This window comes from Lathyrus oleraceus, chromosome 1 (assembly GCF_024323335.1).
Source record: "Lathyrus oleraceus cultivar Zhongwan6 chromosome 1, CAAS_Psat_ZW6_1.0, whole genome shotgun sequence".
Lineage (NCBI taxonomy): Eukaryota > Viridiplantae > Streptophyta > Magnoliopsida > Fabales > Fabaceae > Lathyrus > Lathyrus oleraceus.
In genome coordinates, this window is record NC_066579.1 from 56100898 (window position 1) to 56123633 (window position 22736).

Here is a 22736-nt window from a genome sequence, read left to right on the forward strand (position 1 = left end):
TATACTATGCTGATGCGAGTGAAAAAGTCTAGGATAAAATTTAGTGTATGACATCGAGATTTAAAGAAATAACCCTCCTTGTTAAATATCTTGGCGTACTATTAACTGGAAAGGCACCCAAGAGAGGTTATTATGAGTACATAATTGATTGAGTGAAAAAGGAATCACCTCTTTATTGTCTGAAGAGCTACACTTGTCAAAAGTATTATCCAAGCTCTACCTATATATCATATGACGACTACCATGATTTCCAAGGCTTGCATAAGTGAAATCCATAAACTCCAACAAAGATTCATTTGGGGAGATACTTAGCACAAGAAAATGTATCATCCAGTCAAATGTAACACCATCACAAGACCAAAAGAAGAAAAAGGACTTGGGTTGAGGAATCTTGACATCATGAATAAAGCTTACTTGTCAAAACTGGGTTGGAAACTTTATAGTGGAGGAGAAGACTTATGGTGTCGTGCCGTGTGTGGGAAGTATGGTCGTGAAAATGATACACGAAATAACACAATGAAAGCTACATGTTCAAACTTTTGGAAGAATATTGTCAAAATCTAGCCAAAAGTGGAGGAAAATTGTTTGTGGTACGCTGGTGATGGAACAACTGTGAATGCTTGGGATATTAGATGGATTGACCAAGATGTTACAATAGCTAATATGGATATTCATATTCACATGAATCTCAAAACAACAAGAGTAGTGGATCTCACGAGTGAAGATGGTGAGTGGAACTAGGAAATATTAAGTCGTTGGTTATGGGAGAATTTGTTGTGCATAACATCTAGATACAAGAGCTGACATTAGTGTAAATTGTTCAAAATTCTCCGTTGGTGCCATGTACAACCCGCTTGATAAAGATGACAACCACCGAAAGGATGACCGATGGATAGAAATCTGGAAATTTCAAACCTCTGAAAGGATTCAAAGTTTTATTTGGATACTTAATCATGATGGCCTTCTCACAAACAGCGAGAAGAATGGGATGGGTCTTAGGAGTATAATGTGCAATTTTTATGTTGATGTGGAGGCATACACGTTGCATGTTCTTCGGGATTGCCCACTTGCAATGGCCCTTTGGCTATTATTGGTGCACACTAACATGAAATTTCTCTTTTTTGCAGGTGATTTGAAGAAATGGATTTATATCAATATGCAAAACAATATGGGGTGGAATAATAATGATGATTTGAAGGATTTTTGGGCTACCGCTTGTGATAACATGTGAAGTTGGCATAACAAACAGAACCATGATGACAACTATTCTCGACCACTGAGTATAATAACCCATACATAAAAGCTAGTGTAAGACTACACACAGGCAAAAACATCAACCAACATAAGCACAATTCAGCAGGGTTTTGCCTAATAATGTTACTCTGGTTTTTTCCTAGAACTGCTATTTAATATTTACTGTTATGAATTATTTGTATGCAGTGTCAAGGATGTGCCTCTCTTTCCTGATATTATTAAGGTTTTGATGCTCGTACCTTCTGGTGTTGTTCCTTCATGGGTGTTGCTACTGATATCGTCTCCTTTCCTCTCTCCATATGGAAATAGGTTTTTGTCAAGCCTGTCGTTGAAGGTTAACTCACCATTGTTATTTACCTATTGAATGATTCATTATCTCTAATGGATTGCATTTCCTTTAGGTTGTGATTCTTGCCAATCTAATTTTTGTGGCTACTGAGATTTAAGGTCTATCCAAATATTATCACTGATATTGATAAGGAGGGCTGTATTGTAAGTGTCTAGGAGCGGTATAGTGTCTTTCATCCAGTTAATGAACTTTATGCTATTGGTCTCCTGGAAATTAATATTTAGCTAGGAGCCATACCAAATTTTAGATGCCTAAACTTAGTCCTTAAAGCAGTGATCAATGGACTCCACAAAGGAGATGCATCTAGGATAGAAAGGACCACACCTTATGTTTTTGTTAATAAGTCTCCCTTTAATTGGGATGATGTCATTGAAAAATCTCCAAATCATAATCTGATGCCTAAGAGTAGTTTTGCTATGCCATATTTTTTTTCCATATAGCTCTATTATTATTTTTGTTAAAGTTTTCAGTGCTTCCTTTTTTCCCAATTTTGAATATTGTAGTACTCAAATTTCACGATTTAATGACCATTTTTATTATCACCCAGCTGGTAATATCATGCTTTTTAGTATTGAATATAGGAATTTTTAGGATGGCTTCAATGTCCACTTGAAATAATTGGTTGTTGAGGACTTGTTTGTTCCAAGAATTGTTTTCTTTGTCAATGAGGTCCCTAACGCCACTTACCTTTGATATCGAGGGTTTATGTGTTAGTACTTTAAACCAAAAATGAGTTGGAATCCAAATATCTTCCCAAACATTAACCCTATTACCATTCCCTATCATCCATAATATTCCTCTATCTAAGACCCACTTACTGTGATGAAGGCTTGTCCATATATAACTAAGGTTCTTTACTAGAATATAGTTAAGGAAATCAAAGTTTGGATAAAACTTAGATTTGAAAATTTTAGCTTGCAGCATAATAGTGTTGAAATCCATAAGGGATCTCAAACCCATTCCACCATCTTGCTTATAAGTACTCATCCCAATCCAATTCTTCCAATGTATTTTTCTCTTATTCTCTCATTCTCCCCACCAGAAATTTTCCATAAGTTGCTCCATCTTGTTGCAAATAGGTTTAGGAATGAGGAAAAAACTCCTAATGTATGCGGGAATGGCTTAAGCCACTACTTTTGTCAAAGTGACTCTTCTTGTGAAATAAACTCCTAGTTTTCCATCCTTTTAGCTTTTGAGAGATCCTCTTAATTAGATCATGAAAGTTATTATTTTTATCCTAGCCAACATGAATAGTAAGACTAAGATAAATTTGAATTTCCCCTTGCAAAAAATGAGCCTGTCATCTTCAAAATATAAATGTGTTATGTTAGGAGCATTTTTAGCTATTGTAATACCCATAAGACGATTCTTCTTTTGGGCATTGTTAATTAGATTAGAAAATATATCAATAATAATGAATATAGGGGGGGGGGGGGGGGGGGGGTTGTAAAGGGTCTCCCTGTATGATTCTCCTGGTAGGGTTAAAGTTGTCTGAGGGAATGTCATTGATGAGAATAGAGAAAGTAACAGAGGTAATGCATTTCATAATAATGGTTATGTACTTTCCTGAGGAGTGTACTTTCAATAAAGTCTAACTCGAGTCTATCACATGCCTTAGCCATATCCATCTTAATCCCCGCATAATTGGTCTTCCTTTTAGAGGGTTGTTTAGGTAGTTAAACATCTCAAACGCAATCACGATGTTATATGTAATCAATCTTTTCTGAACAAAAACGCTTTAGCTGTTACTCCCCATGTGAGGGAGAACCTTTTCCATTATGTTAGCGATGGTTTTGGTAGTAATTTTCATGAAAATATTGCAAAGAACGATATGTCTAAACTCTGGAGGAGAGGTATGGTTATTATTTTTGGGTAATGAGGTAAATGTGGGTCTGATTGTAATCCTTAGGATTTCCTTTATGGTTCAGGATGTTAAGGACAAAACCTATAATGTCAAGACCTATGATGTCCCAATTTTTTTGATAGAACAAAGCTAATATACCGTTCGACCCCAGGGAAGCCATGACTTTGAGCTGGGTAATAGCCTGATAAACTTCCTCATGAGTATAGGGTTTGTCAAGATCCTCAACCATATAGTTGTCTAGAATATTCCTAGATATCCCATAAATCTCATTATTGATTTGGTTCTGATTTGATCTTTCTGACTTGAATTGAGTATTGAGTCTCAAAATGTTGGATGAAAATTTTATGGATCTCCACTTCATTATCAATAAAACCCCCTATTTATTGTTAATAGCTATAGTTTTGTTTTTAGACTTCCTTCGTGTTGCTTTATTATGGAAGAACTTGGTATTACAATCACTTTCTTTGAGTCAATGGGCCTTGGCTCTCTGGGACCACCACAACTCTTCATAATACAACATATCATCAATTTCCTCTTGGATTTTATATATCTGGTGTTATTGATATTATTTATGTGGGCAATATTGAGAGATTTGTACTGGTGATTTAGGTTCCTTATAAAAATTCCAAAATTTATCATGCCCCATGTCCAAAGCTTATTAAGAGTAGATTTGAGTTTAACCTTACTGCTTTAATGATTTAGATACCATTTATCTTTCACAATCTTCGTAACTTCAGGTATTTCAAGCCACACTCTCTTAAATATCTTAGATTTTGGTTTTTTTAGCTATATAAGGCTTTTGGGACACGATAGGGCTAAAATTGAGTAATATGGGATTATGGTCATATCTATATTTTGGGAGATGCTAGTTATTATAGCTGGGAAATAGGATAATCTAGCTAGTAGTGGCTAGAAACATGTCCAATACAATTGTAATATGGTGTTGGTCTATCTGGCTAAGAAACGGTCAGAGAGAATATTATTAATGTTAATTATAGTGTTTATTAATGTTAATTATCAATTCATCCTAAATTCACAAGAAATATGATGAGTACTGTGACTATATTTTATCCCCAGAGGATTGAGGCACCCAGATCCTTAATGTTTGCGAGATTATACAGATCTACATTATATGATATTTAAGGATACCATATCCTTACATGATTCCCACACCTAAAAGACAATTGTGTATACCAACCAATGAAGAAACCCTTGTAGTGAAGATAATGAAGTGTGGTAGTGTAGATAATATGGTCCTAGGATGCGTGCATCTAAGACATGACTATCATGTTACTCTCTCGTGGAACTGTACTAGAAGACTCATATGTCGACACAATTGCATGAAGAATTTCGAGGAAAACAAATGCAACATTGCATATGAAGAAGAAGTGTTCCATTCAATCTCATGCAACCCAATATATGAATTATTTGAGGGTTGCTTTGTTTCATTTGGATTTGGTTGTATTGTGTGTAAAATATTATCATGCATGTAACTTCACATGTTACATTATACATTATTTTTTGTTCAAATCTAATTTTTTGAATTTTTTTAATTATTATTTATGTTGGTTTATTTTATAGGTGTTTTTATCAAATATATGAAATTTTATGTTGTAATAGAAAATTTAAAATTCTATAATTTGGACCCATGCATGTGGTTTTTGGCATAATTTAGATTGTAGAATGTGTACTCATGAATGAGGCATTTTTGGCATGCATTCAGATTATATAATCTAAAACGTGTAATTTTTGTGTGGTTTAAATTATTTTGACACTTTTTATATATTAGAATGCATGATAACTTGTATAAAATAAAATAATGTGTTTGATTCATCTGCAGTTTACAATAAAAAAGAGTTATTTTTACCCATATCCACTTAGAATGAACTATAACATAGCAACAATTTACTATAACAAATAAGATTTCACTCACTTGTTAATGATTAATGATGATGTTACATTGTTTGAGATGAAACATTAATGAACCAAATGAATCACTATCTTAACCACCACAACACAATAAATATGTTCAATATCGAATATTATTGTCCCTTAGTCAAGACCGTCTCAATTAATATTGAAGTCTAAAGTGAATTCTAAGAATTGGATCTTTATAAAATTAATTCTTTTTTATATAAATAATTTAAATAAGTTATATTTTTCAATTTTTTTGAGATGCAAAATCCTTTATTAAATTATCATAATTGATTTATTGTAAAAATTCAAAAGATAATAAAGGAAACTCATTTAATCTTTGTTGATACATTGTTGATCTTATATTGAATTTTATTAATTTTAATTTTGAAAAACTATGTTCCACAGTAGCAACACTTACATTAATTATTAATATTATTCTATAAAAAATATATGCATTTAAAAAAGAATCATTTTTTTAACATAATAAATATGTCAATCGGTATATCACTTTCTACATGTATAATTTCTTTTAAGATGTTTAATCTTTAAGTAAGTTCAATCCATCAATATTTGAGTTTTTATTATATTTTAATGAATATTCAAGATTAAAAAAATATTTTTTTAACAATGATCTTGTTTTCTCAATGCTAAAAAGAAATATAAAAATATCATTACACAGTTTAAATTGTTCAAACCTATTTCTGAAATGAAGTAATTGTTTTATCTACTATATATAAAATATAATCAGTTTTAAACATTTTAAAAGTTAAAAAAATCAGTTTTATATATATATATATATATATATATATATATATATATATATATATATATATATATATATATATATATATTAGTTTAAAAAAATTAAAATATTGAGACCTAAAGGAAGAGCTTTAGTGGACTATGGATTGAGACCGTCATGCCATCAGTCGACAATATTAAATGTGTTTGTTTCACCAACATGCAACTATAAAATAATGATTATACGAGAATTATGATCTCAATATTTTTTTCAATATCGTTCCTTAGATCCTATTGAGTTTGACGATACCTTAATCAAATATGTTGCGATCTTTCTAAACTTAGTTTCTCCCAAAATATTTTATGTGATTGTCTCGTGCATGGTTAATCTTGTTTGTATTAGTTGTTGTTTTAAATTATTCACAACTTATTATTAGTGCTTGATTTGTAAGAGGTTGAATTTCATCTAATTAAATGGAGTAACCATGTTCATGCATGTTTATTAATGGATTTAAAATTTTCCAATTCTAAATTTTGAATGCCTAAAAAGCACTTAATTATAGAATTTAAAGGATATTTTTATAAGTTTCATAATTTCTTAGAGGTTCAAGAGGTAGGAAAAGAACTTTTTTTTAAATAGTGGGTCTATAAACCAAGATAAACTAGATAAATTTGAAGCAAGTGAGCTTAAGAGAACATATGATATTATTTATGGTTATTGGTGCGATTGAGGAAAGAGGATTTGAAGATGAGATTTCAAAAATATGCATAAGAAAAAAAGAACTATGCACTATAAAAATAAAATAAAAAACTATTTTAAAAACTACCTGTCTCTAATACACTCCATTTATTTTTGAAAAATACTAACATATACTCTAAGAAAACAAACAATATAGTTTTTTTTTAAATTGTGTATTAACTTTTAAAAATTAAAAGTTGAAGTTTTTCAAAACAATTTTTTTTAATTTTTTTAATTTTTAATTTTCTTAACTTGTGTCTTAAAGTATATCTAAGGAAAACACATTTTTTTATTTTCTTAACTTATATCCTTAGGATACAATTTAACAATGTACTTTATTTAATTTTTACAAAATATTCAAAAACTATACATTTATTTAAAAGAAAATTAAGTACTATGCATATGCAACCAACATTCATTGACTTCTTAAAAAACTATATTATGACTAAATACTAAAATAATGTTGCCATGTTATCACTTATTAATGTATGCCCTTTATTGTACTACAAGCAAAAAAAAAATAGAATTAAAATTTATTTTTATGAACTAATTAATTCCTTTACAATAACGCATAACTTTTCTAAAATTAGTAAAAGCAAAGTAAATATAATTAATAGAAACAACAATATTTTATTGTATATAATATTAATTTGTCTAAAAATCGAAGCTATATACGATCCTAAGACAAAACCTAGCTCATCCAAAAGCTATAAACCTTTTTAGATTTCAATCATGCAAAACAAAATTCAGGTGTCATAAATTGTTAAAACATCAACCATCGAAGTCTAAGACAAATCATGTTTCGTAAAGTTTAAGTAATAATTAAAGTTTAAACGTAACATAGAACATGAAATCAGAGTGGCGCAGCGGAAGCGTGGTGGGCCCATAACCCACAGGTCCCTGGATCGAAACCAGGCTCTGATAATTATTTAATTTTTCCAATTTTTCCTATAAACGACATGTATATCACCGTTTTACAATTACACAACGGTCGTTTACGGAAACTCTAAATTCATTTCGGCTATAGCTGTCGTTTACGGAATGCAACTGTCCACACTAAAGACTCTACACATTAATTATTATGTTCATAGAATTGTTTAAAAAAATCTAATTGACATATAAATTATAATCATATATATATATATATATATATATATATATATATATATATATATATATATATATATATATATATAATATATATATATATATATATATATATATATATATATATATATATATATATATATATATATTTCTTAAACAAGATTAAAATGTTAATAGTGTTTAAATCAAGAAATGTTTTTTGTTAAATTTTTAAGTTGAAGAAATCAATTATATATTTATCTAACTATATATATTTAAGAAAATTGATTATGTAAAAAAAAAAGAAGTCGATCGGATATGTTCTTTCATAATGATCCATTCTTCAAAAAAGAATTATATTTGCATAAGGTTATCTAAGTAATTAACATATTATTTATCAATAGCTTGTCATTTATAGAGATCTTGTCAAGCATAAGAGACCGATGCAATGTTTTAAAGGAATCAATCACTATGAATAAAGACTTGAAATTATAAGTCTCTTTCATACTTAATGTGTCCAAGGGAGATAAGAATATCTTCATCATTTTTATCAAGGAAAAGATACTGATGCAATGTTTCAGAAAGAAATAGAAAGATTATGCTCCAATTGTTTGGACAGACCCATTTACCATCAAGAATGAAGTCAGACACTTTTGTAACGTATGAGATTTATTGGTTTTGAAGGAACTCTAAATTTATCTCCAAAATGAGAGAAGACCCACACCATAAATCTTTCTAGAAGTTGATTGATGTTCCTTTCCCAAAAGACCAAATGGAATGGTTTTTAAGAGTGGAGTATTCATTTTTTATGCCAAACTATAGAATGGATAATATATGATATCTATTTCATAAGATTTAATAACTATGGATTTGAGGATGGTGGCCCAAGACTACTCAAAATTTATCAGGTCTCAACTAAGCTTGAGGTTAGTTGTCTAATTGAGTCTGAGTAAGACTCTAAGACCTCACCCCATACGGAGATGAGGTATGCACATTTTTTTCCAAGAAACCATGACCAAGTTTATTTTATTGACATCTTCACTTCAAATAAAGTTCTTAGAATCTCTGTCAATCATTCAAAAAATGTAACCCTTCCATTCAACCTTTTTTAAAATGATATTATCTGCAATAGGCTATAGATAAGAGGATTTGACCATACCCCTAAAGATAGGCACACCAAGGTAGCTAAGAGGTAAAACACCTCTTGAGAAGCATGTCATCTGTAAGATGTGAAGAAGTCTACTAGAATAAATGATACCATAGAAAACTGAAGAGTTTGCTATGTTGACCACTGATCCCGAAGCTTGAGAATATCTACTGAAAAAATTGACGAGTGCTTGAATGTTAAATCCTACCCTTGCAGAATATGAGAATGTCATATGTATAAAGAATGTGAGAAAAAAAGTAAGTGTCTTTACAATTTTTAATGAGCTTTAGAGAATCTTAAATAGAAATATTTGAATGCTCATACTAAAAACTTCTTCTACTAGACAAAAAGATGAGATAATGGATCTCATTGTCTACCCCCTTGGCGCGGTTAAAAATTCATGTTGAGCACCATTGGTAGAAAATTTGGTTAAAACCAAACTTAGGAAGAACACGAAGAATAAATCTCCAAGTTACGATGTCAAATGCTTTAGTTATATCCACTTTAAGATGAAGGTTTCCTACAAAAGCTTTATGGTCCATATGGGTTATAACTTCAAATGTTGTTGCTTGAAAATGTGTCACATGCAAGTATACATGTATGTTTAAAAGTAGCATGTTATAAAAAGTAAGGATATCGTGCCCATATGTAGTGAATGTTACTTAGATTGATTTTGCAAGAAACTATCTTTTGAAATTAAGCACGACCAAGGATAAGAATAATATATGAGTGTCACAAGTTCAGTTTTCTACTTAAACCAGATCTAAACAATGTAAGGTGAGAGTGAGACTACATCAAAAGAGTGTATGTTGAGCTATGGTCCATTAATATTAGTGAAGTAAATATGTGTTCATGATGTGTAGTGTCGTGCTAGGAAAGGTCAGAGTGATTTAGAAATGTATTTCTACAACATCAAAGCATGCATTATAAGGCAATGGAACAAATCTCTAAGTCACACTTATAACCCTAAAATATGTCTATTTGTATTTTGAAATCACTTATAGGTGTAGTTCCTTATCTCTAAGTGAACTAATCAAGTGAATATCTCTATCCTACTATTTTAAACTGCTTTTATTATGAAATCCATTTGTTGTTGGATCTCTCGCAAGAACAAGTTGTTATCTTTTTCTAAGTTGATCATTCAAAGAATAAGATTTGTGTACAAGTTATCATATAATAAAACAAGACACTAAATAACACATCTCTTAACATAAAAACAACATAACATTAACTTCCATTACTCAATAAACGAAAGGTTTAGCTCATGATGAGATGATTACAAACTACATACATGATTGCAAAACTGCATTGCATACATCTTTTTGATGATAGACTAATAGGTTTGGAAGAACACTCCATCAACACCATCTGGGTCTGTGGCACTATCCTTGTTGAGGTTACAAATTTCCATAATAATCTCTTTAAATGATTGAATCCTTGTGAGAAAGGTGTTCATGTTGGTGTTAACCAGGCTAGGGGTAACTTCGTCCACCAAAGAAAGGTCTTGAGTAGATTATGCAAGATAAAAATGTTAGTAAAATAAGTAACAACATGACTTGCCAATTCAGCATGATCATGAACGAGGTTCTCTCCATTTTTTAAGAAAGTGATAGTGTATCTAGAATTCTTAATTTTAGTCATTATGTAGAAAAAAACAAAACAGTGTTTCTTCTCCCTTCCAAATGCCATATGTCCTTGGATTTCTCCAACTAGAACATTTCTTCTTTGGATAGAACTTGCTCAAGCTCAATGCCATATGTCCTTGGATTTCTCCAACTAGAACATTTCTTCTTTGGATAGAACTTGCTCAAGCTCAAGCTCACGTTGAACTAATTTCTCTCGGGCTATAAGATTCCCATTGTTTCCAATTAGGCTAATGTAATGTCCCCAAAAACCTCTCTATTCCAATTTTTGTGATTTGTTTTGAATAAATGAAGTTTCCTATTAAGAATGTGTACGTAGGACAACCAATCATAGAAGTGTAACTCTTAGCAATGAAATCCTCACACTTGTCATGCAATGTCCACATGCTAAAAAAAAAATTAAATTGAGAAACATGATGTTGTTGAGAGAAGCTAGCCTCCACTAGCAAATGGTAGTGATCAAATCTAAGCCTAGTGAGAGTAGTTACATTCATGATTGTGCTTGTGCTTAATCAATTTTGGTTGTAGATTGCCGTATCCAAAATCCTTTCACTTTACTCTAAAAGCATAAAGTATCAAAGAGTGTGAAATACATTAGTATCATAAAAAGTAAGAAATATTTACATGTAAAATTTTTGACCAATTTTAGTTAATTTATTGTGTTATTAAAACATCTAAATCTATTGAAAAAATATGCCATAATAATCCGAATATCATAAAATAATGATTAGATAGAAAGTGCATATATTTAAAGCCTTGTGACTGTTCAATTAATTAAAAATAATTGAATTTAACTTAAGAGTATTGTTGATCATCCAATACAATACAAATATTAACTCAACATGAAAAAAGAAAAATATATTTATGGAATATTATTTGGCAACGATCCACAAATTTTGGCACATAAAGTGGATTCATAATCCCAACTTTACCGAAATACTTAGCTCAAGTAGACAAATTTTGGCACATAAAGTGGATTCATAATCCCAACTTTACCGAGATACTTAGCTCAAGTAGACGCACCACTCATCACCGGAGTAAGCATTATGTTCCTTAAATAATCTGCAAGACAAATTGTTAATGAATTGATTTATTCATATTAAAATACATTAATACTATGAGGTTAAAATCAACCCCGAATACAAGATACTAAAAAATGGATATTAATACTATTTTTTTTTAAATTTTTTTTTATTAAATACTTTTAATTAAAACGACAATCATGTATTTAAGAAAAATATTATTCTTACACCAAAAGATATTATTCTTACATCAAATTTCGTATTCAATAATACTAGTGAATAATGAAATATCATAATAATAAAATAATGTTTTAAAAAATATATGCAATCTTTTTTTTAAAATTAAAGATGACCGTGTGATTAATCAACTTCATGTTATTAATTAACATTTCACATTTCACTATTCAACTATATTTTATTATTAAGAATTAAGAAAGAAGATTACTAGTATCCTCCTTGTTCCCACCCCTCCCTCACTCGGTCTAATAAATTTATTTTATCATTATTTTTTATATTAATTTATTTTCTTAATTTTAAGATATCAAATTTATTAAAATTATTTTATTCATTTTTTTGAAAATAACGATTAAATAAGAATGACCAAATTTTATCATTATTATTAAAATAATCAAATATTTATTTAATAATTGATTTGTATTGTTATGGAAAAAAATATACATTATAAGAAAAATTACAACTCATAGACACTCAAACTAGCGCAGTTGTTGTCTCTATCCTTAGATTCTTCCATAAGAAATTAAAGATCTTATTGAAATCTTGAAAAATTTGAAATTAATTGATATCACTAAATATATAATTTTTTAAGTGTCCCCCCAAGTGATAACATTTTTAATCAAATAACTCGGAACTAAAAGTCCCTATATTTATCCATGTAGTTTTATATTTTTAAAAAAATATCAGTTTTATCCTTATCAATTCTTAACTAATTTATTATTTTATTTTTAAATATTTTAAAATTTTATTTTATTTATCGAAAGAATTTGCAAAAGAATTCCGATAATATTTTTTTACCTTTTTTTATATGTATCGGAAAACTTTGCAAAAGAGTTCCGGTACATAAAAATTGACTACCGAAACTCTTTTATAAAGTCTTCCGAAATACAAAAAAGAATTAAAAAAAAATAATTGAAAAAAGAGTAACAGAACTCTTTTGCAAAATCTTCCGGTACACAAAAATTTATTATCAAAATTCTCTTGCAAAGTCTTCTAGTATAAAAAAAATATTAAAAAAATGTTTGAAAAATAACTATCGGAACTCTTTTGCAAAGTCTTCCGGTACAAAAAGAAATATTTTAAAAAATGACTACCGGAACTCTTTTACAAAGTCTTCCGGTACACAAAAATTGATTATCGGAACTCTTTTGCAAAGTCTTTCGATATAAAAAAATTTTAAAAAAATTTTTAAAAATAATTATCGAAACTCTTTTGTAAAGTATTCCGGTATATAATTTTTTTTAAAAAAAAATTTAAAATAAAATAATAAATTAGATAAAAATATATAAGGATAAAATTGATATTTTTATAAAATATAGAAATGGAGAGATAAATGTAAGGGTATCATGTAAAACTTCCGTCGTAACACTCTTAATTGGAAATATGAACTCTTAATTGGAAATATGAAACTCATATTCCAATGGCAATACCCTTGTTAAGAATATGTTATCAATCAATTAGTATTGATTGATATTCAATTAGTCATAACTGTAATTGATATTATTTCCTATTGTATATTCCCTATTTGCATATAAATATACACCATGTGTGATCATATTAGACACACAGAGATACAATTACAATACGGTATCAGAGTCTCGTTTAAGATTCGGTGGGCCACCTATTATGATTTCCGCTATCGGACCACCCACAATTTATTTCCACGCTCCAGATGTCCAGTCCTGGGCGTGAGGGTGTATGTTAAGAGTCACACATCGGATAATATATGGCCTGAACATGTGTTTATAAGTGGGGGCAGTCCTCACTCTACAAACCGATTTTGTAGGGTTGAGTTAGGCCCAACCTATTATATGAAGATAAGGGTGATGCTAAAATCACTTGTTACTCAGATGCAGATTGGGCAGGATTGTAACACCCTTCTACCCCAAACGACATATTTAAATAGATTATCAGAGTACAACATGTAGAAGAGTTTACATTTCTTAAAACATAACACCTTTCGCATCACAATATAAAACATATTATTTATTTTATTAAAACTCCGCAGCGGACAACAACGCAATTATTATCATTCCTCATATAACAATTCATAATAATGTTCAACATCATCTCAACAAAACACCTCAACATATTAGTCATCATAAACAACGTAAATAATAATAATTTATCTATCGAATCCCCTAATCCCCGGTGTCACATGACCAGAGCATTTGACTCGACTCGGTAGAATAACTCTACACTTATTCTTCGAACCTCAACAACAGCTACTCCTCTTTATCTGCACATTGCTCATCATAGATGAACATAAACACATGCAGAAGGGGTGAGAATTACATTATTAAATAATAATATAACGACAGAAATATAAACATAAATATATTTCACATATGCCAACACCATTCATCATAATCATCATAATCAATAAACTCATGAACTTCAACAAAACAACATATCAAATACAATGCACACACCCATGCATGACTCAACACGACTCGGTATACCCATTTTGTGACCAACTACAGGGTCACTACTCCCAGATTCATCACCATAGAATCCGAGTTCCCCACAAGGAACCAAGCCTCTCAACAAGCCCGGAGTCAACAACATCATTGGAACTCAGTCCGTTCATCACTAGGCATCGGCCTTTCATGAATGCATGCACATCAAACATGCATTATAATCAACATAGCAACAACAGCATCATATAGTCATGTTATCATCATCATTAATAGCATGACATTCAACTCAACAAAACAACAACATTACAACGATATCACATCGTCGCATAACACATCTATAAGTAAACACGTAAATTCAACATATCATCATCATAAACACCTCATACACAATCATATAATCACTGTTAATTGTTTATAATGCAATTACAGCGACTTACTAAGAGTCTCGCAACTCAACGTACTCAAAACTCACCAACATTAGCTTCTGCATTCTCCAGTTCGCGCCGCCAACATAGGGACGCGCCGCGAACTCCTCCATTTCTCCAGGACGCGCCGCGAACGAAGGATCGCGTCGCGAACAATTAAATTCGCTTCAGTACGCGCCGCGAAGCAGGGTTCGCGCCGCGAACGATGCGTTACAGAACTCCTCTGAATCCTGCCCAGTTCGCGCCGCGAACTGGGCTTCGCGCCGCGAATCGCGCGCGAACAGAAGCCCTCTGCTACGAAAACCAGCGCAGCTTTGCTTCTCTACTCGCCATAACCCGTACCCCACATCTAACAACCCAATATCAACATTTAACAGTCATATATACACAACATACTTCGATTACAGTGCCTATAACGCAACAAAACTCACAGATCGGAGAATTTTCCATCAAAACCCCAACTTTCCCAATCTCCCTAAAATCCCCAAAATCCATCAATAATCCAACAGATATCATGAAATTGTTCGCATATTATCGTTTAATAAGGTTCAGACCCCTTACCTCTTTGGATTGAAGGAAGCTCTGAGCAATCTTTGGTCTTTTCCTCTTCCTTCTCTTTCTCTTCAGCGTTTCTCCCCCTTTCTCTGACTCTGAGGCAAAACACGTGAAAAACAACCTGAGTTCTCCCTTTTGCCTCTTTTATCCAATTTCCACTTTTACCCTTCCACTCTTCATATTCTATTTATTTTATTTAATTATTATTAAAATAAATAACATCTATAATAATAATAATAATAATCCAATAATTCAACTTTATTTAATTAAATTAATAAAATAATATTAACTCAATTAAATAATTCTCTTATTTTAATCGGGGTGTTACAACTCTCCCCCACTTTAGAAGTTTTCGTCCTCGAAAACATACCTCAAGCAAATAGAGCCGGATACGACTCCTTCATCTGATCTTCACGCTCCCAAGTCAGGCTCTCACCAGCTGGACCTCCCCAAACAATTTTCACTAGAGCAATCTTCTTACCTCTCAGGATCTTCTCTTCTCGGTCATCTATCCGAATTGGCAACACCTCAACGGTCAAATTATCCCTCACCTGGATATCATCCAACTGAACAACATGCGAAGGATCCGCAATATATTTTCTCAACTGAGATACATGAAATACATCATGCAGATTAGAAAGCGACGGCGGTAAAGCTATCCGATACGCCACTTCCCCAACCCTCTTCAAAATCTGATACGGACCCACAAACCTCGGAGTAAGCTTTTTAGACTTTAAAGCTCTGCCCACACCTGTCGTCGGAGTAACTCTCAAGAACACATGATCTCCCTCTTGGAACTCAAGTGTCTTTCTCCTCTTATCATGATAACTCTTCTGACGACTCTGAGAAATCTTCATTTTCTCCTGAATCATCTTAACCCTTTCAGTCGTCTGCTGCACAATCTCAGGTCCGAGTACAACACTCTCACCTGATTCATACCAACACAATGGAGTTCTACACCTCCTACCATACAATGCTTCATATGGAGCCATACCGATACTAGCATGAAAACTATTATTATAAGTAAACTCCACCAACGGCAAATAACTATCCCAAGAACCACTCTGCTCCAGCACACAAGCTCTCAACAAATCCTCCAAGGATTGGATAGTTCTTTCAGTCTGACCATCAGTCTGAGGATGATAAGCTGAACTCAACCTCAACTTAGTCCCCAACGCTTTCTGCAAACTTTCCCAAAATCTAGAAGTAAATCTGGGATCTCTATCAGACACAATACTGGATGGAATACCATGCAGCCTCACTATCTCTTCAATATACAACTCTGCCAACTTCTCTAAAGAGTGATTAATCTTCATCGGCAAGAAATGCGCCGACTTAGTCAATCGATCCACAATCACCCAAATAGAATCATTACCTTTCACCGTCCTCGGCAATCCCGTCACAAAATCCATGGAAATGCTATCCCACTTCCATTCAGGAATCTTTAAAGGTTGCATTATACCTGCCGGTTTCTGATGTTCAATCTTTGACTTCTGACAAGTCAAACAGGCATACACAAACTTAGCAACATCTCTTTTCATACCAGCCCACCAAAACAACTTCTTCAAATCTTGATACATTTTAGTTGCACCTGGATGGATACTCAATCCACTCCTATGGCCCTCTTCAAGAATACTCTTTTTCAATTCATACACCTCAGGAACACAAACTCTACCTTTAAATCGCAGGATGCCATTCTCATCAATCTCAAAATTACCACCATTACCCTGGTTAACCATAGTAATATGATCAACTAGAGCGACATCAACTTGCTGACCATTCCGAATGTCTTCCAGAATTCCACTAGTCAACTTCAGCATACCCAACTTTACACTATCAGCGGAAACTTCACAACCCAAACTCATATCACGGAACTGTTCAATTAACTCAAGCTCCCGAACCATCATCACAGACATATGTAGAGACTTTCTACTCAGCGCATCTGCAACTACATTAGCCTTACCGGGATGATAACTCAATTCAAAGTCAAAATCCTTCAGTAATTCTAACCACCTTCTCTGCCTCATATTTAACTCTTTCTGATCAAACAGATACTTCAGACTCTTGTGATCACTGAACACTTCGAATCTGGAACCATACAGATAATGCCTCCACATTTTCAACACAAATACAACAGTTGCAAGTTCTAGATCATGCGTAGGATAATTCCTCTCATGAACTTTCAACTGTCTAGAAGCATAAGCTACAACTTTACCATTCTGCATCAAAACACCACCAAGACCCATCAAAGAAGCATCACAATAAACAACGAAGGACTCACCAGGATTAGGCAAGATCAACACTGGAGCACTGGTCAACCGCCTCTTCAACTCAACAAAACTCGCTTCACAAGCTGCATCCCACACATACACTTGACCCTTCTTAGTCAACTGCGTCAACGGCAATGCCAACTTAGAGAAGCCCTCAATAAATCTGCGATAATAACCAGCTAACCCCAGAAAACTGCGTATCTCAGTAGCAGACTTCGGAGTCTCCCACTGTAATACAACATCAACTTTAGCCGGATCAACAAAAATCCCACCACTCGAAATCACATGGCCAAGGAAACTCACTCCCTTCAACCAGAACTCACATTTAGATAACTTTGCATATAATTTCTTTTCTCTTAACACCTGCAAAACAATTCTCAGATGTCCTGCATGCTCTTCTTCCGTCTTAGAATATATCAATATATCATTTATGAACACCACAACAAAATTATCAAGGTACGGATGAAATATACGATTCATATATTCCATAAACACACCTGGAGCATTAGACACACCGAACGGCATCACAGTGTATTCATAATGACCATACCTCGTACGGAAAGCAGTCTTCGCAATATCATCTGACTTCACTCGGATCTGATGATAACCCGACCGCAAATCAATCTTACTGAAAACATGAGCTCCAACCAACTGGTCCATCAAATCATCAATCCTCGACAATGGATACCGATTCTTGATAGTCACCTTATTCAACTGCCGATAATCGACACACAACCTCATCGTACCTTCTTTCTTCTTCACTAACAATACTGGTGCACCCCAAGGAGAAACACTTGGACGCACAAACTTCTTCTCAAGCAATTCTTCAAGTTGCTTCTTCAATTCAACTAATTCAGTTGCCGACATTCTATAAGGAGACATCGACACCGGACTCGTACCTGGTACTAAGTCAATGGCAAATTCGACTTCACGTTCTGGAGGTAAATCACTTACATCCTCCGGAAACACATCCTGAAATTCACAGACAACAGGCAAATCTACACTCACCACTTTCTTATCCGCTTGCAGAGACGCAAATAAAGCGAATATCTGAGCTTCATCTTTCACAAAATCCCCCACCTGCCTAGCAGATAGAAATCTTGCCTCATCATTCTCACCAACTTCAGAAAACCGCACCGTCTTACTATAGCAGTTGATAAACACGCCATAGAATTCTAGCCAATTCATTCCCAGAATAATATCAATTTGGTGCAAGGGTAAGCACACCAAATCAACCACGAACTCTCTCTCAAAGATCGTCAAACGACAACCTCGACAGACAACAGAAGTCTTCACAGAACCATTAGCAGGAGTATCTATCACCATACTTCCGCCTAGGGACGACATAATCACACCAATCCTGGTCGCACACTCATACGAAATAAACGAATGAGTAGCACCAGTGTCAACAATAGCAAGCAATTCAACATTATTAATCAAGCAAGTACCTTTAATCAGATTATCTTCTTTAGGAGCTGCAGCCCCACTCAGAGCAAACACCCTACCAGTAGTATGAGCTGCAGTAGCCGCCTTCTTCGGTTTCGAGCACTGCGAACTGATATGGCCTTTCTCGCCACAATTAAAACATGTCGGACCAGCATCCTTACATTCAGTAACTCTATGACCAGCCTGACCGCATCGGAAACATCTCAGCACTTTCTTGGTACAGCTATCAGCACGGTGGCCTGGCTCGCCACACTTGAAACATTTACCAGCTATGGGAGATCCTCCCCCACTTGGCTTCTTCTCATCTACCACTTTCTGCTTACCTTTACCATTCGGAGATGCATAAGGACTACCACGATCCTTATTTTTCTTCTCACTAAGACTCTTGTAGTGAGCAGTCCTAGCCTTGCTATCTTCATCAAATATCCTGCACTTGTTAACCAGTGTAGGAAACCTACGAATCTCCTGGTAGCCAATGCCTTGTTTGATCTCGGGACGCAACCCGTTCTCAAACTTGACACACTTGGATTCCTCGGCATCAGCATTATTATAATGAGGACAATACTGCACCAGCTCCTCAAACTTCGAAGCGTAATCAGCAACAGACATGTTACCCTGCTTCAGTCCTAGAAATTCCATCTCCTTCTTACATCGCACATCAGCAGGAAAATATTTCTCCAGAAAGGCCGTCTTGAACCTTTCCCAAGTCATCTCAGCACCTGGTACTTCAATTCTCTGGCGAGTGTTATCCCACCAGTTTTCAGCCTCTTCAGATAACATATGCGTACCAAACTGCACCTTCTGTGCTTCAGTACACGTCATCACCCGGAAAATCTTCTCAATTTCTCTCAGCCAAATCTGAGCACCGTCTGGATCATAGCGCCCTTTGAATGTAGGAGGGTTATTCTTCAGAAACCTTCCCAAATTCCTAAACTCGTCGACCGGCGGATTCTGCTGCGCCTGCATAGCCTGCGCCATAGCAGCCAAAGCTTCAGCAATCGCACAGTCATTTTCTCCAGCCATACTCTGCACAACACAACTACAACCGTTAAATATCGACAGTGTCGTTTACACTAATCGACCAACAGGGAAAACCTCACATTAAGACTCGACTGGACTGACCATGCTCTGATACCACTTATGTAACACCCTTCTACCCCAAACGACATATTTAAATAGATTATCAGAGTACAACATGTAGAAGAGTTTACATTTCTTAAAACATAACACCTTTCGCATCACAATATAAAACATATTATTTATTTTATTAAAACTCCGCAGCGGACAACAACGCAATTATTATCATTCCTCATATAACAATTCATAATAATGTTCAACATCATCTCAACAAAACACCTCAACATATTAGTCATCATAAACAACGTAAATAATAATAATTTATCTATCGAATCCCCTAATCCCCGGTGTCACATGACCAGAGCATTTGACTCGACTCGGTAGAATAACTCTACACTTATTCTTCGAACCTCAACAACAGCTACTCCTCTTTATCTGCACATTGCTCATCATAGATGAACATAAACACATGCAGAAGGGGTGAGAATTACATTATTAAATAATAATATAACGACAGAAATATAAACATAAATATATTTCACATATGCCAACACCATTCATCATAATCATCATAATCAATAAACTCATGAACTTCAACAAAACAACATATCAAATACAATGCACACACCCATGCATGACTCAACACGACTCGGTATACCCATTTTGTGACCAACTACAGGGTCACTACTCCCAGATTCATCACCATAGAATCCGAGTTCCCCGCAAGGAACCAAGCCTCTCAACAAGCCCGGAGTCAACAACATCATTGGAACTCAGTCCGTTCATCACTAGGCATCGGCCTTTCATGAATGCATGCACATCAAACATGCATTATAATCAACATAGCAACAACAGCATCATATAGTCATGTTATCATCATCATTAATAGCATGACATTCAACTCAACAAAACAACAACATTACAACGATATCACATCGTCGCATAACATATCTATAAGTAAACACGTAAATTCAACATATCATCATCATAAACACCTCATACACAATCATATAATCACTGTTAATTGTTTATAATGCAATTACAGCGACTTACTAAGAGTCTCACAACTCAACGTACTCAAAACTCACCAACATTAGCTTCTGCATTCTCCAGTTCGCGCCGCCAACATAGGGACGCGCCGCGAACTCCTCCATTTCTCCAGGACGCGCCGCGAACGAAGGATTGCGTCGCGAACAATTAAATTCGCTTCAGTACGCGCCGCGAAGCAGGGTTCGCGCCGCGAACGATGCGTTACAGAACTCCTCTGAATCCTGCCCAGTTCGCGCCGCGAACTGGGCTTCGCGCCGCGAATCGCGCGCGAACAGAAGCCCTCTGCTACGAAAACCAGCGCAGCTTTGCTTCTCTACTCGCCATAACCCGTACCCCACATCTAACAACCCAATATCAACATTTAACAGTCATATATACACAACATACTTCGATTACAGTGCCTATAACGCAACAAAACTCACAGATCGGAGAATTTTCCATCAAAACCCCAACTTTCCCAATCTCCCTAAAATCCCCAAAATCCATCAATAATCCAACAGATATCATGAAATTGTTCGCATATTATCGTTTAATAAGGTTCAGACCCCTTACCTCTTTGGATTGAAGGAAGCTCTGAGCAATCTTTGGTCTTTTCCTCTTCCTTCTCTTTCTCTTCAGCGTTTCTCCCCCTTTCTCTGACTCTGAGGCAAAACACGTGAAAAACAACCTGAGTTCTCCCTTTTGCCTCTTTTATCCAATTTCCACTTTTACCCTTCCACTCTTCATATTCTATTTATTTTATTTAATTATTATTAAAATAAATAACATCTATAATAATAATAATAATAATCCAATAATTCAACTTTATTTAATTAAATTAATAAAATAATATTAACTCAATTAAATAATTCTCTTATTTTAATCGGGGTGTTACAAGGATCACCGTCGGATAGGAGATCCACTTCTGGATATTGTGTTCTTATTGGAGGAAATATGATCTCATGGAGAAGCAAGAAACAAAACACAGTTGCATTATCTAGTGCTGAAGCTGAATATCGGGCTATGGCAGCAGCCTCAAAAGAACTTGCTTGGCTTAAGAATTTTCTCTCAGAACTTAGGTTCGGTGACCTTCAGAATACAAAACTCATATGCGACAATCAAGCGGCACTCCACATTGCGTCCAATCCGGTTTTTCATGAACGGACCAAACACATAGAAATAGATTGTCACTATGTAAGAGACAAGGTACTGTCGGGAGAAATAACCACGGAATTTGTCAAATCTGAAGATCAATTGGCTGATATGTTTACCAAATCTCTCAAAGGTTCTCGAGTGAATTATATTTGTAACAAGCTCGGATCATACAATATATACGATCCTCCTTAAGGGGGAGTGTTAAGAATATATTATCAATCAATCAGTATTGATTGATATTCAATTAGTCATAACTGTAATTGATACTATTTCCTATTGTATATTCCCTATTTGCATATAAATATACATCATGTGTGATCATATTAGACACACAAAGATACAATTACAATAACCCTCTTGATT

General features: G+C 34.0%; 1 long non-coding RNA gene and 1 other non-coding gene across 2 annotated transcripts; both read left to right on the forward strand.

Moving 5' to 3' along the window:
- Positions 1-556: 556 nt before the first annotated feature.
- Positions 557-1654, forward strand: LOC127115418 (uncharacterized). The gene is made up of 2 exons (XR_007800720.1): positions 557-727; positions 1128-1654. It is a non-coding gene; the product is annotated as an uncharacterized LOC127115418 (long non-coding RNA).
- A 6062-nt stretch (positions 1655-7716) lies between these two features.
- On the forward strand, positions 7717-7788 carry TRNAM-CAU (transfer RNA methionine (anticodon CAU)). The gene has a single exon. It is a non-coding gene; the product is annotated as a tRNA-Met (tRNA).
- Positions 7789-22736: the final 14948 nt, after the last annotated feature.